Genomic DNA, 16,317 nt, shown 5'->3' on the forward strand with positions numbered 1-16,317 from the left:
GCACCAACATGACTACCAAGAACACAGAGACTGGTGTCAACGCTACTACAAATGCTACAGCTATTCAAAACACCACTTCTATCCCCCCTGCCAATGTCAACACTACTACAGCTCAAGTGAACACCACCAGTCTCAGCAGCACCAACATGACTACCAAGAACACAGTGACAGGTGACAACGCTACTACTAATGCTGGTCCTATTCACAACACCACTTTGATTCCCCCACAAACACACTAACACTACAGATTTACATTATGTCCTCCAGTCTTTAAATGTCCTCACAAATGTAGCAAAAACATAGTTCATGGTCTTCATTACTGACAAAAACAAATAGTGGTTAATGTTAGATTCAGTGCTTGCAATGCATAATAGCCCTGTCAATGAAGGATATCACAGAAATGGATCTCTTCTCTCTGTGTCTGACAGGATGCACTGTGGGTGAGATCACAGAAGCAATCATTGCAGAGCCATCATTCCCTGCTGGTTACAGTTCCACCCAGTTTGATCTGTGTCTGGATTTACCCACACTAATAAGATATCTGAAAGATATAATTCAGAAAGTGGTGGATATCATCACGAAGAGGATCATTCTGGAAAAATTAAACCAGGTCAGCTTTGCTAAGTATTATTTTGAGTATTATTAGCTCTGATAGTGTGGGGTTGATGGTTGTGGCTATGTGTGTGTCTGTGTTCACGTGTTTCCAACAGTATTCTATTATTATTTACACTTTACCAATATAGTACGTTTGTTTGCATGGGATGTATGTTTTGTCATATCTAGGCATATTCTAGACTTACATCAACAGGGAGTGATGTGTTTCAGTGTTGTTCTTGTGTGTGTGTGTGTGTGTGTGTGTGTGTGTGTGTGTGTGTGTGTGTGTGTGTGTGTGTGTGTGTGTGTGTGTGTGTGTGTATTGCAGGTATCTATCGGGGCTTGGGGTGGCAGCATGTATTAAACTCTATAAGGCGTATTTGTTTTTGATTGTGTGTGTGTGTGTGTGTGTGTGTGTGTGTGTGTGTGTGTGTGTGTGTGTATTACAGGCATATCCCTCAGGCCTTGGGGACAGTGTGCTTCAGCTACTGGGCTCCACGTCTCGTGTGGCCAACGTCAGTGAGATCTACACTTGGAACATCACCACGATCGACACACTGTCCTCTTTAATGAACACAACTGATGGAGCCTGGACTTCAGAGCAGGTAAAACGTGCTTCAGTCTATTGAAAGTAATGTGCAGGCCGTTAGGCTTAGTATTGTACTGGGTAAGGTTAAGGTTAGTATTGTACTGTGTGTGTTAGGGTTAGTAATATTGTACTGGGATGTGTTAGCGTTAGTATTATAATGGGTGTGTTGCGGTTAGTATAGTACTGGCTGTGTCAGGGTTAGTATTGTACTTGGTGGGGTTAGGGATAGTATTGTACTGGGTGGTGTTTAGGTTAGTTTTGAAGTGGTTAGGGTTAAGTTTAGTACTGTACTGTTTGGTGTTTAGGTTATTATTGTAGTGGGCTGGGTTAGGGTTTTGTATTTTACTCTACAGTGTTAGTGCATGGATCCTATGGGGTTGGATTGGGGTTAATACTGTACTTGGATTAAGGTATTTTAGGGTTACTGTTAGGGCAATATTTCAGGTATTTCCTGCAGATGATCAAATTATGACAAACAGAATATGTGACCAATTTATCCTGTGCATGTGTGTGCTTGTGTGTGTGGGTGTGTAGATTGATGCAATAATTATGGTATATCTAAGTGTGGCTGGTCAAACTCTGGGTTCTGCTGAATTGAATGCAATCGGCTCCAATCTCTGTTCTTTGAGCGTCAGTGTACTTAACAACATCAATGCTGACAACCTAAAGTGAGTATACACACACACACATACTCACACAATAACATGCACACACGAACATCAACACAAGAACTATGAAATGAAATGTGCCATATTTTGTCAATTGTGATTTTTACACCCCAATCGAAATTTGTCCTCCGCTTTTAACCCATCTGTGCATTCAGAACACACACACACACACTAGTGGTTACTAGGGGGCTGTGGATCACACGTGCCCAGAGCGGTGGGCAGCCCTAGCCCTGGCGCCCGGGGAGCAGTTGGGGTTAGGTGCCTTGCTCAAGGGCACCTCAGTCATGGCCTGTCTGGGAATCGAACCCACGACCCTCCGGTCACAAGACCAGTTCCCTAACCGCCAGGCCATGACTGCCCTAAAATATCAGGGGAGAGCGCGAACGCAGTCCCCCACTACCAGAAATTATGCAGTCGAGATTCCCGCATTTGGGGAATTCGCAAGGGTCAGCACAGCCTGAGTGCAATGGCTGAGCCTCACCTTGGGCGAACCACCTTCCTGATCATGGTCTCACCCCTGCCAGGTCTATATTTCCCCCTCACTATATTTCCCAGCTCAGCTAAGCAATGCAATGTCTTGCTTAGATTTTCTGAATGCAAGTTTTCAGTACCAGTCTTTCTCCTCTGCAATCCCTACACCTCTTGGTCATTATACTTCTCCCACTAACAATACAACTATGAGAACTCTCTACATGTCACGTCTCCCAGTCAGACACGTGTACTGGCTCCCAGTTACACTGCACATTAAGTTTATTCTCTTCTTGCTGACATGTGTAACTAAGCCGAGCCTTAAGCCCTTCTGTAAAATAAACCTGACCAAATGAGAGTGATTTTATATTAGATGTAATACCATCTAGTGTTAGGTCTCTTCTAATATCTATCAACTTGTTCCCTTTTGAAACAGCACAGTAGCTGAACACTGCCTCTCCATAAGATTTTAGATCAGATAAGAGAGAAATTCAGAAATGTCTATCTCTAGATAAGTTTGTCCTCTCATCCTACTCCATGAGGTCTTTTTCCTCCTAGCGTGGTTCCTCTATCAGGTACTCTAATGTAGTAGCTTAGATGTTCCCAGGACTGCACTCTTCTGAACTTCAAGACTGACTGCATGATCATGTATATTCGGTTATTTTTAATTGTACACTCCAAATGATATTGCTGCATGTTGTATACGTCAAGTCCACAAGGCTGTTTGTGTTGTTTTTAACTCTGCAGGAATGTAAAACATGTGAATTTGTTATCATGCTCAATGGATCAGAAAATAGTTCTGTACAACATCGCCAACATCTCGTTCAGCGATATGCGCAGTAACAGCACTGAATATTACGTGCTCATCGCACCTTTCCTCGGTAAAACATACACACACAAACATATGAATTCACATATAGATAGATATATACACACACATATGTACACAATCGTATATTACTGTGTTTGTGGGGTATTTTGATGTGATTTTTTGAAGGCTCAAGAGTCAATGAGGATTATGGTGTGAAACAAAGAAATTACATATAGGAGAATGTGTATATTGTGTATATTGAGATATATTGAGAGACAGACAGAGAGTGAGAGAGAGAGAGAGAGTGAGAGGTTGCATACAGTCAGAGTGAGGGAGAGATTTCTCCAAACCTAATGTGACATCCTTCCATCTCTGTCCCACCAGCTCCACTCCAACGTTTGCCTTCTCAGAATTCCTGTAGTCGTAGTTTTACAGAGAACTGGATTTGTCAGCTTGAACTCACAGCTGGTTTTAACATTAATGTGGTTGTGTCAGCTTTCCCTGTGAAATCACAGATGGATTGTTGTTTTATCTCCCTTGGTTAGGTGGAGCTCCAGTTGCAGATATTCAAGAACTTTCTACACAGAACATCAGCATGGATATCAACACGTTCTTGAGTTTGAACTTTGCAGTGGTGATGGTATGAAACACATGAAAATAGAATATAATTTCCGTATTAATACCATGAAACAGTTTTGGACTGAAAAAAATTGTGTGTTTTTGTGTATAAGGAATTGAGTGTCAGTACAGTTCGGTATCTACTGGGGGTAAATCTACCAGACCTAAAGCTGTTTGAGAACACCACACTGGTCCAGTCCTGGGAGGCACAGCAGTTACAGTCTCAGCTGGACACCCTGAACATCGGTCTGACTGGTGGAAAGCCCGACTTGATCACCACCACCCTCACAACTGTCACTATGGGTGTCAACGTAACAAGAAATGATACCATATTCAGTACTACTACAAATTTCAGTAGCACTCCTGTCAACACTACTGGTAATCTCAACAATACTACAGCTCATGTGAACACCACCAGTCTCAGCAGCACCAACATGACTACCAAGAACACAGAGACTGGTGTCAACGCTACTACAAATGCTACAGCTATTCAAAACACCACTTCTATCCCCCCTGCCAATGTCAACACTACTACAGCTCAAGTGAACACCACCAGTCTCAGCAGCACCAACATGACTACCAAGAACACAGTGACAGGTGACAACGCTACTACTAATGCTGGTCCTATTCACAACACCACTTTGATTCCCCCACAAACACACTAACACTACAGATTTACATTATGTCCTCCAGTCTTTAAATGTCCTCACAAATGTAGCAAAAACATAGTTCATGGTCTTCATTACTGACAAAAACAAATAGTGGTTAATGTTAGATTCAGTGCTTGCAATGCATAATAGCCCTGTCAATGAAGGATATCACAGAAATGGATCTCTTCTCTCTGTGTCTGACAGGATGCACTGTGGGTGAGATCACAGAAGCAATCATTGCAGAGCCATCATTCCCTGCTGGTTACAGTTCCACCCAGTTTGATCTGTGTCTGGATTTACCCACACTAATAAGATATCTGAAAGATATAATTCAGAAAGTGGTGGATATCATCACGAAGAGGATCATTCTGGAAAAATTAAACCAGGTCAGCTTTGCTAAGTATTATTTTGAGTATTATTAGCTCTGATAGTGTGGGGTTGATGGTTGTGGCTATGTGTGTGTCTGTGTTCACGTGTTTCCAACAGTATTCTATTATTATTTACACTTTACCAATATAGTACGTTTGTTTGCATGGGATGTATGTTTTGTCATATCTAGGCATATTCTAGACTTACATCAACAGGGAGTGATGTGTTTCAGTGTTGTTCTTGTGTGTGTGTGTGTGTGTGTGTGTGTGTGTGTGTGTGTGTGTGTGTGTGTGTGTGTGTGTGTGTGTGTGTGTGTGTGTATTGCAGGTATCTATCGGGGCTTGGGGTGGCAGCATGTATTAAACTCTATAAGGCGTATTTGTTTTTGATTGTGTGTGTGTGTGTGTGTGTGTGTGTGTGTGTGTGTGTGTGTGTGTGTGTATTACAGGCATATCCCTCAGGCCTTGGGGACAGTGTGCTTCAGCTACTGGGCTCCACGTCTCGTGTGGCCAACGTCAGTGAGATCTACACTTGGAACATCACCATGATCGACACACTGTCCTCTTTAATGAACACAACTGATGGAGCCTGGACTTCAGAGCAGGTAAAACGTGCTTCAGTCTATTGAAAGTAATGTGCAGGCCGTTAGGCTTAGTATTGTACTGGGTAAGGTTAAGGTTAGTATTGTACTGTGTGTGTTAGGGTTAGTAATATTGTACTGGGATGTGTTAGCGTTAGTATTATAATGGGTGTGTTGCGGTTAGTATAGTACTGGCTGTGTCAGGGTTAGTATTGTACTTGGTGGGGTTAGGGATAGTATTGTACTGGGTGGTGTTTAGGTTAGTTTTGAAGTGGTTAGGGTTAAGTTTAGTACTGTACTGTTTGGTGTTTAGGTTATTATTGTAGTGGGCTGGGTTAGGGTTTTGTATTTTACTCTACAGTGTTAGTGCATGGATCCTATGGGGTTGGATTGGGGTTAATACTGTACTTGGATTAAGGTATTTTAGGGTTACTGTTAGGGCAATATTTCAGGTATTTCCTGCAGATGATCAAATTATGACAAACAGAATATGTGACCAATTTATCCTGTGCATGTGTGTGCTTGTGTGTGTGGGTGTGTAGATTGATGCAATAATTATGGTATATCTAAGTGTGGCTGGTCAAACTCTGGGTTCTGCTGAATTGAATGCAATCGGCTCCAATCTCTGTTCTTTGAGCGTCAGTGTACTTAACAACATCAATGCTGACAACCTAAAGTGAGTATACACACACACACATACTCACACAATAACATGCACACACGAACATCAACACAAGAACTATGAAATGAAATGTGCCATATTTTGTCAATTGTGATTTTTACACCCCAATCGAAATTTGTCCTCCGCTTTTAACCCATCTGTGCATTCAGAACACACACACACACACTAGTGGTTACTAGGGGGCTGTGGATCACACGTGCCCAGAGCGGTGGGCAGCCCTAGCCCTGGCGCCCGGGGAGCAGTTGGGGTTAGGTGCCTTGCTCAAGGGCACCTCAGTCATGGCCTGTCTGGGAATCGAACCCACGACCCTCCGGTCACAAGACCAGTTCCCTAACCGCCAGGCCATGACTGCCCTAAAATATCAGGGGAGAGCGCGAACGCAGTCCCCCACTACCAGAAATTATGCAGTCGAGATTCCCGCATTTGGGGAATTCGCAAGGGTCAGCACAGCCTGAGTGCAATGGCTGAGCCTCACCTTGGGCGAACCACCTTCCTGATCATGGTCTCACCCCTGCCAGGTCTATATTTCCCCCTCACTATATTTCCCAGCTCAGCTAAGCAATGCAATGTCTTGCTTAGATTTTCTGAATGCAAGTTTTCAGTACCAGTCTTTCTCCTCTGCAATCCCTACACCTCTTGGTCATTATACTTCTCCCACTAACAATACAACTATGAGAACTCTCTACATGTCACGTCTCCCAGTCAGACACGTGTACTGGCTCCCAGTTACACTGCACATTAAGTTTATTCTCTTCTTGCTGACATGTGTAACTAAGCCGAGCCTTAAGCCCTTCTGTAAAATAAACCTGACCAAATGAGAGTGATTTTATATTAGATGTAATACCATCTAGTGTTAGGTCTCTTCTAATATCTATCAACTTGTTCCCTTTTGAAACAGCACAGTAGCTGAACACTGCCTCTCCATAAGATTTTAGATCAGATAAGAGAGAAATTCAGAAATGTCTATCTCTAGATAAGTTTGTCCTCTCATCCTACTCCATGAGGTCTTTTTCCTCCTAGCGTGGTTCCTCTATCAGGTACTCTAATGTAGTAGCTTAGATGTTCCCAGGACTGCACTCTTCTGAACTTCAAGACTGACTGCATGATCATGTATATTCGGTTATTTTTAATTGTACACTCCAAATGATATTGCTGCATGTTGTATACGTCAAGTCCACAAGGCTGTTTGTGTTGTTTTTAACTCTGCAGGAATGTAAAACATGTGAATTTGTTATCATGCTCAATGGATCAGAAAATAGTTCTGTACAACATCGCCAACATCTCGTTCAGCGATATGCGCAGTAACAGCACTGAATATTACGTGCTCATCGCACCTTTCCTCGGTAAAACATACACACACAAACATATGAATTCACATATAGATAGATATATACACACACATATGTACACAATCGTATATTACTGTGTTTGTGGGGTATTTTGATGTGATTTTTTGAAGGCTCAAGAGTCAATGAGGATTATGGTGTGAAACAAAGAAATTACATATAGGAGAATGTGTATATTGTGTATATTGAGATATATTGAGAGACAGACAGAGAGTGAGAGAGAGAGAGAGAGTGAGAGGTTGCATACAGTCAGAGTGAGGGAGAGATTTCTCCAAACCTAATGTGACATCCTTCCATCTCTGTCCCACCAGCTCCACTCCAACGTTTGCCTTCTCAGAATTCCTGTAGTCGTAGTTTTACAGAGAACTGGATTTGTCAGCTTGAACTCACAGCTGGTTTTAACATTAATGTGGTTGTGTCAGCTTTCCCTGTGAAATCACAGATGGATTGTTGTTTTATCTCCCTTGGTTAGGTGGAGCTCCAGTTGCAGATATTCAAGAACTTTCTACACAGAACATCAGCATGGATATCAACACGTTCTTGAGTTTGAACTTTGCAGTGGTGATGGTATGAAACACATGAAAATAGAATATAATTTCCGTATTAATACCATGAAACAGTTTTGGACTGAAAAAAATTGTGTGTTTTTGTGTATAAGGAATTGAGTGTCAGTACAGTTCGGTATCTACTGGGGGTAAATCTACCAGACCTAAAGCTGTTTGAGAACACCACACTGGTCCAGTCCTGGGAGGCACAGCAGTTACAGTCTCAGCTGGACACCCTGAACATCGGTCTGACTGGTGGAAAGCCCGACTTGATCACCACCACCCTCACAACTGTCACTATGGGTGTCAACGTAACAAGAAATGATACCATATTCAGTACTACTACAAATTTCAGTAGCACTCCTGTCAACACTACTGGTAATCTCAACAATACTACAGCTCATGTGAACACCACCAGTCTCAGCAGCACCAACATGACTACCAAGAACACAGAGACTGGTGTCAACGCTACTACAAATGCTACAGCTATTCAAAACACCACTTCTATCCCCCCTGCCAATGTCAACACTACTACAGCTCAAGTGAACACCACCAGTCTCAGCAGCACCAACATGACTACCAAGAACACAGTGACAGGTGACAACGCTACTACTAATGCTGGTCCTATTCACAACACCACTTTGATTCCCCCACAAACACACTAACACTACAGATTTACATTATGTCCTCCAGTCTTTAAATGTCCTCACAAATGTAGCAAAAACATAGTTCATGGTCTTCATTACTGACAAAAACAAATAGTGGTTAATGTTAGATTCAGTGCTTGCAATGCATAATAGCCCTGTCAATGAAGGATATCACAGAAATGGATCTCTTCTCTCTGTGTCTGACAGGATGCACTGTGGGTGAGATCACAGAAGCAATCATTGCAGAGCCATCATTCCCTGCTGGTTACAGTTCCACCCAGTTTGATCTGTGTCTGGATTTACCCACACTAATAATATATCTGAAAGATATAATTCAGAAAGTGGTGGATATCATCACGAAGAGGATCATTCTGGAAAAATTAAACCAGGTCAGCTTTGCTAAGTATTATTTTGAGTATTATTAGCTCTGATAGTGTGGGGTTGATGGTTGTGGCTATGTGTGTGTCTGTGTTCACGTGTTTCCAACAGTATTCTATTATTATTTACACTTTACCAATATAGTACGTTTGTTTGCATGGGATGTATGTTTTGTCATATCTAGGCATATTCTAGACTTACATCAACAGGGAGTGATGTGTTTCAGTGTTGTGTGTGTGTGTGTGTGTGTGTGTGTGTGTGTGTGTGTGTGTGTGTGTGTGTGTGTGTGTGTGTGTATTGCAGGTATCTATCGGGGCTTGGGGTGGCAGCATGTATTAAACTCTATAAGGCGTATTTGTTTTTGATTGTGTGTGTGTGTGTGTGTGTGTGTATTGCAGGCATATCCCTCAGGCCTTGGGGACAGTGTGCTTCAGCTACTGGGCTCCACGTCTCGTGTGGCCAACGTCAGTGAGATCTACACTTGGAACATCACCACGATCGACACACTGTCCTCTTTAATGAACACAACTGATGGAGCCTGGACTTCAGAGCAGGTAAAACGTGCTTCAGTCTATTGAAAGTAATGTGCAGGCCGTTAGGCTTAGTATTGTACTGGGTAAGGTTAAGGTTAGTATTGTACTGTGTGTGTTAGGGTTAGTAATATTGTACTGGGATGTGTTAGCGTTAGTATTATAATGGGTGTGTTGCGGTTAGTATAGTACTGGCTGTGTCAGGGTTAGTATTGTACTTGGTGGGGTTAGGGATAGTATTGTACTGGGTGGTGTTTAGGTTAGTTTTGAAGTGGTTAGGGTTAAGTTTAGTACTGTACTGTTTGGTGTTTAGGTTATTATTGTAGTGGGCTGGGTTAGGGTTTTGTATTTTACTCTACAGTGTTAGTGCATGGATCCTATGGGGTTGGATTGGGGTTAATACTGTACTTGGATTAAGGTATTTTAGGGTTACTGTTAGGGCAATATTTCAGGTATTTCCTGCAGATGATCAAATTATGACAAACAGAATATGTGACCAATTTATCCTGTGCATGTGTGTGCTTGTGTGTGTGGGTGTGTAGATTGATGCAATAATTATGGTATATCTAAGTGTGGCTGGTCAAACTCTGGGTTCTGCTGAATTGAATGCAATCGGCTCCAATCTCTGTTCTTTGAGCATCAGTGTACTTAACAACATCACTGCTGACAACCTAAAGTGAGTATACACACACACACATACTCACACTCACACAATAACATGCACACACGAACATCAACACAAGAACTATGAAATGAAATGTGCCATATTTTGTCAATTGTGATTTTTACACCCCAATCGAAATTTGTCCTCCGCTTTTAACCCATCTGTGCATTCAGAACACACACACACACACTAGTGGTTACTAGGGGGCTGTGGATCACACGTGCCCAGAGCGGTGGGCAGCCCTAGCCCTGGCGCCCGGGGAGCAGTTGGGGTTAGGTGCCTTGCTCAAGGGCACCTCAGTCATGGCCTGTCTGGGAATCGAACCCACGACCCTCCGGTCACAAGACCAGTTCCCTAACCGCCAGGCCATGACTGCCCTAAAATATCAGGGGAGAGCGCGAACGCAGTCCCCCACTACCAGAAATTATGCAGTCGAGATTCCCGCATTTGGGGAATTCGCAAGGGTCAGCACAGCCTGAGTGCAATGGCTGAGCCTCACCTTGGGCGAACCACCTTCCTGATCATGGTCTCACCCCTGCCAGGTCTATATTTCCCCCTCACTATATTTCCCAGCTCAGCTAAGCAATGCAATGTCTTGCTTAGATTTTCTGAATGCAAGTTTTCAGTACCAGTCTTTCTCCTCTGCAATCCCTACACCTCTTGGTCATTATACTTCTCCCACTAACAATACAACTATGAGAACTCTCTACATGTCACGTCTCCCAGTCAGACACGTGTACTGGCTCCCAGTTACACTGCACATTAAGTTTATTCTCTTCTTGCTGACATGTGTAACTAAGCCGAGCCTTAAGCCCTTCTGTAAAATAAACCTGACCAAATGAGAGTGATTTTATATTAGATGTAATACCATCTAGTGTTAGGTCTCTTCTAATATCTATCAACTTGTTCCCTTTTGAAACAGCACAGTAGCTGAACACTGCCTCTCCATAAGATTTTAGATCAGATAAGAGAGAAATTCAGAAATGTCTATCTCTAGATAAGTTTGTCCTCTCATCCTACTCCATGAGGTCTTTTTCCTCCTAGCGTGGTTCCTCTATCAGGTACTCTAATGTAGTAGCTTAGATGTTCCCAGGACTGCACTCTTCTGAACTTCAAGACTGACTGCATGATCATGTATATTCGGTTATTTTTAATTGTACACTCCAAATGATATTGCTGCATGTTGTATACGTCAAGTCCACAAGGCTGTTTGTGTTGTTTTTAACTCTGCAGGAATGTAAAACATGTGAATTTGTTATCATGCTCAATGGATCAGAAAATAGTTCTGTACAACATCGCCAACATCTCGTTCAGCGATATGCGCAGTAACAGCACTGAATATTACGTGCTCATCGCACCTTTCCTCGGTAAAACATACACACACAAACATATGAATTCACATATAGATAGATATATACACACACATATGTACACAATCGTATATTACTGTGTTTGTGGGGTATTTTGATGTGATTTTTTGAAGGCTCAAGAGTCAATGAGGATTATGGTGTGAAACAAAGAAATTACATATAGGAGAATGTGTATATTGTGTATATTGAGATATATTGAGAGACAGACAGAGAGTGAGAGAGAGAGAGAGAGTGAGAGGTTGCATACAGTCAGAGTGAGGGAGAGATTTCTCCAAACCTAATGTGACATCCTTCCATCTCTGTCCCACCATCTCCACTCCAACGTTTGCCTTCTCAGAATTCCTGTAGTCGTAGTTTTACAGAGAACTGGATTTGTCAGCTTGAACTCACAGCTGGTTTTAACATTAATGTGGTTGTGTCAGCTTTCCCTGTGAAATCACAGATGGATTGTTGTTTTATCTCCCTTGGTTAGGTGGAGCTCCAGTTGCAGATATTCAAGAACTTTCTACACAGAACATCAGCATGGATATCAACACGTTCTTGAGTTTGAACTTTGCAGTGGTGATGGTATGAAACACATGAAAATAGAATATAATTTCCGTATTAATACCATGAAACAGTTTTGGACTGAAAAAAATTGTGTGTTTTTGTGTATAAGGAATTGAGTGTCAGTACAGTTCGGTATCTACTGGGGGTAAATCTACCAGACCTAAAGCTGTTTGAGAACACCACACTGGTCCAGTCCTGGGAGGCACAGCAGTTACAGTCTCAGCTGGACACCCTGAACATCGGTCTGACTGGTGGAAAGCCCGACTTGATCACCACCACCCTCACAACTGTCACTATGGGTGTCAACGTAACAAGAAATGATACCATATTCAGTACTACTACAAGTTTCAGTAGCACGCCTGTCAACACTACTGGTAATCTCAACAATACTACAGCTCATGTGAACACCACCAGTCTCAGCAGCACCAACATGACTACCAAGAACACAGAGACTGGTGTCAACGCTACTACAAATGCTACAGCTATTCAAAACACCACTTCTATCCCCCCTGCCAATGTCAACACTACTACAGCTCAAGTGAACACCACCAGTCTCAGCAGCACCAACATGACTACCAAGAACACAGTGACAGGTGACAACGCTACTACTAATGCTGGTCCTATTCACAACACCACTTTGATTCCCCCACAAACACACTAACACTACAGATTTACATTATGTCCTCCAGTCTTTAAATGTCCTCACAAATGTAGCAAAAACATAGTTCATGGTCTTCATTACTGACAAAAACAAATAGTGGTTAATGTTAGATTCAGTGCTTGCAATGCATAATAGCCCTGTCAATGAAGGATATCACAGAAATGGATCTCTTCTCTCTGTGTCTGACAGGATGCACTGTGGGTGAGATCACAGAAGCAATCATTGCAGAGCCATCATTCCCTGCTGGTTACAGTTCCACCCAGTTTGATCTGTGTCTGGATTTACCCACACTAATAAGATATCTGAAAGATATAATTCAGAAAGTGGTGGATATCATCACGAAGAGGATCATTCTGGAAAAATTAAACCAGGTCAGCTTTGCTAAGTATTATTTTGAGTATTATTAGCTCTGATAGTGTGGGGTTGATGGTTGTGGCTATGTGTGTGTCTGTGTTCACGTGTTTCCAACAGTATTCTATTATTATTTACACTTTACCAATATAGTACGTTTGTTTGCATGGGATGTATGTTTTGTCATATCTAGGCATATTCTAGACTTACATCAACAGGGAGTGATGTGTTTCAGTGTTATTCTTGTGTGTGTGTGTGTGTGTGTGTGTGTGTGTGTGTGTGTGTGTGTGTGTGTGTGTGTGTGTGTGTGTGTGTGTGTGTGTATTGCAGGTATCTATCGGGGCTTGGGGTGGCAGCATGTATTAAACTCTATAAGGCGTATTTGTTTTTGATTGTGTGTGTGTGTGTGTGTGTGTGTGTGTGTGTGTGTGTGTGTGTGTGTGTATTACAGGCATATCCCTCAGGCCTTGGGGACAGTGTGCTTCAGCTACTGGGCTCCACGTCTCGTGTGGCCAACGTCAGTGAGATCTACACTTGGAACATCACCACGATCGACACACTGTCCTCTTTAATGAACACAACTGATGGAGCCTGGACTTCAGAGCAGGTAAAACGTGCTTCAGTCTATTGAAAGTAATGTGCAGGCCGTTAGGCTTAGTATTGTACTGGGTAAGGTTAAGGTTAGTATTGTACTGTGTGTGTTAGGGTTAGTAATATTGTACTGGGATGTGTTAGCGTTAGTATTATAATGGGTGTGTTGCGGTTAGTATAGTACTGGCTGTGTCAGGGTTAGTATTGTACTTGGTGGGGTTAGGGATAGTATTGTACTGGGTGGTGTTTAGGTTAGTTTTGAAGTGGTTAGGGTTAAGTTTAGTACTGTACTGTTTGGTGTTTAGGTTATTATTGTAGTGGGCTGGGTTAGGGTTTTGTATTTTACTCTACAGTGTTAGTGCATGGATCCTATGGGGTTGGATTGGGGTTAATACTGTACTTGGATTAAGGTATTTTAGGGTTACTGTTAGGGCAATATTTCAGGTATTTCCTGCAGATGATCAAATTATGACAAACAGAATATGTGACCAATTTATCCTGTGCATGTGTGTGCTTGTGTGTGTGGGTGTGTAGATTGATGCAATAATTATGGTATATCTAAGTGTGGCTGGTCAAACTCTGGGTTCTGCTGAATTGAATGCAATCGGCTCCAATCTCTGTTCTTTGAGCGTCAGTGTACTTAACAACATCAATGCTGACAACCTAAAGTGAGTATACACACACACACATACTCACACGAACATCAACACAAGAACTATGAAATGAGCCATATTTTGTCAATTGTGATTTTTACACCCCAATCGAAATTTGTCCTCCGCTTTTAACCCATCTGTGCATTCAGAACACACACACACACACTAGTGGTTACTAGGGGGCTGTGGATCACACGTGCCCAGAGCGGTGGGCAGCCCTAGCCCTGGCGCCCGGGGAGCAGTTGGGGTTAGGTGCCTTGCTCAAGGGCACCTCAGTCATGGCCTGTCTGGGAATCGAACCCACGACCCTCCGGTCACAAGACCAGTTCCCTAACCGCCAGGCCATGACTGCCCTAAAATATCAGGGGAGAGCGCGAACGCAGTCCCCCACTACCAGAAATTATTCAGTCGAGATTCCCGCATTTGGGGAATTCGCAAGGGTCAGCACAGCCTGAGTGCAATGGCTGAGCCTCACCTTGGGCGAACCACCTTCCTGATCATGGTCTCACCCCTGCCAGGTCTATATTTCCCCCTCACTATATTTCCCAGCTCAGCTAAGCAATGCAATGTCTTGCTTAGATTTTCTGAATGCAAGTTTTCAGTACCAGTCTTTCTCCTCTGCAATCCCTACACCTCTTGGTCATTATACTTCTCCCACTAACAATACAACTATGAGAACTCTCTACATGTCACGTCTCCCAGTCAGACACGTGTACTGGCTCCCAGTTACACTGCACATTAAGTTTATTCTCTTCTTGCTGACATGTGTAACTAAGCCGAGCCTTAAGCCCTTCTGTAAAATAAACCTGACCAAATGAGAGTGATTTTATATTAGATGTAATACCATCTAGTGTTAGGTCTCTTCTAATATCTATCAACTTGTTCCCTTTTGAAACAGCACAGTAGCTGAACACTGCCTCTCCATAAGATTTTAGATCAGATAAGAGAGAAATTCAGAAATGTCTATCTCTAGATAAGTTTGTCCTCTCATCCTACTCCATGAGGTCTTTTTCCTCCTAGCGTGGTTCCTCTATCAGGTACTCTAATGTAGTAGCTTAGATGTTCCCAGGACTGCACTCTTCTGAACTTCAAGACTGACTGCATGATCATGTATATTCGGTTATTTTTAATTGTACACTCCAAATGATATTGCTGCATGTTGTATACGTCAAGTCCACAAGGCTGTTTGTGTTGTTTTTAACTCTGCAGGAATGTAAAACATGTGAATTTGTTATCATGCTCAATGGATCAGAAAATAGTTCTGTACAACATCGCCAACATCTCGTTCAGCGATATGCGCAGTAACAGCACTGAATATTACGTGCTCATCGCACCTTTCCTCGGTAAAACATACACACACAAACATATGAATTCACATATAGATAGATATATACACACACATATGTACACAATCGTATATTACTGTGTTTGTGGGGTATTTTGATGTGATTTTTTGAAGGCTCAAGAGTCAATGAGGATTATGGTGTGAAACAAAGAAATTACATATAGGAGAATGTGTATATTGTGTATATTGAGATATATTGAGAGACAGACAGAGAGTGAGAGAGAGAGAGAGAGTGAGAGGTTGCATACAGTCAGAGTGAGGGAGAGATTTCTCCAAACCTAATGTGACATCCTTCCATCTCTGTCCCACCATCTCCACTCCAACGTTTGCCTTCTCAGAATTCCTGTAGTCGTAGTTTTACAGAGAACTGGATTTGTCAGCTTGAACTCACAGCTGGTTTTAACATTAATGTGGTTGTGTCAGCTTTCCCTGTGAAATCACAGATGGATTGTTGTTTTATCTCCCTTGGTTAGGTGGAGCTCCAGTTGCAGATATTCAAGAACTTTCTACACAGAACATCAGCATGGATATCAACACGTTCTTGAGTTTGAACTTTGCAGTGGTGATGGTATGAAACACATGAAAATAGAATATAATTTCCGTATTAATACCATGAAACAGTTTTGGACTGAAAAAAATTGTGTGTTTTTGTGTATAA

The 16,317-nt window shown here is 42.4% G+C and overlaps 4 non-coding genes across 4 annotated transcripts; all 4 read right to left on the reverse strand.

Annotated features, from left to right (window-relative positions):
* Positions 1-2,219: 2,219 nt before the first annotated feature.
* Positions 2,220-2,383, reverse strand: LOC143484685 (U1 spliceosomal RNA). Its single transcript, XR_013122684.1, has one exon. It is a non-coding gene; the product is annotated as a U1 spliceosomal RNA (small nuclear RNA).
* Positions 2,384-6,391: 4,008 nt separating this feature from the next.
* LOC143484688 (U1 spliceosomal RNA) lies at positions 6,392-6,555 on the reverse strand. The gene has a single exon (XR_013122685.1). It is a non-coding gene; the product is annotated as a U1 spliceosomal RNA (small nuclear RNA).
* A 3,970-nt stretch (positions 6,556-10,525) lies between these two features.
* On the reverse strand, positions 10,526-10,689 carry LOC143484689 (U1 spliceosomal RNA). Its single transcript, XR_013122686.1, has one exon. It is a non-coding gene; the product is annotated as a U1 spliceosomal RNA (small nuclear RNA).
* Positions 10,690-14,676: 3,987 nt separating this feature from the next.
* LOC143484692 (U1 spliceosomal RNA) lies at positions 14,677-14,840 on the reverse strand. The gene has a single exon (XR_013122689.1). It is a non-coding gene; the product is annotated as a U1 spliceosomal RNA (small nuclear RNA).
* Positions 14,841-16,317: the final 1,477 nt, after the last annotated feature.

This window comes from Brachyhypopomus gauderio, chromosome 20 (genome assembly GCF_052324685.1).
Source record: "Brachyhypopomus gauderio isolate BG-103 chromosome 20, BGAUD_0.2, whole genome shotgun sequence".
NCBI classification, from domain to species: Eukaryota; Metazoa; Chordata; class Actinopteri; order Gymnotiformes; family Hypopomidae; genus Brachyhypopomus; species Brachyhypopomus gauderio.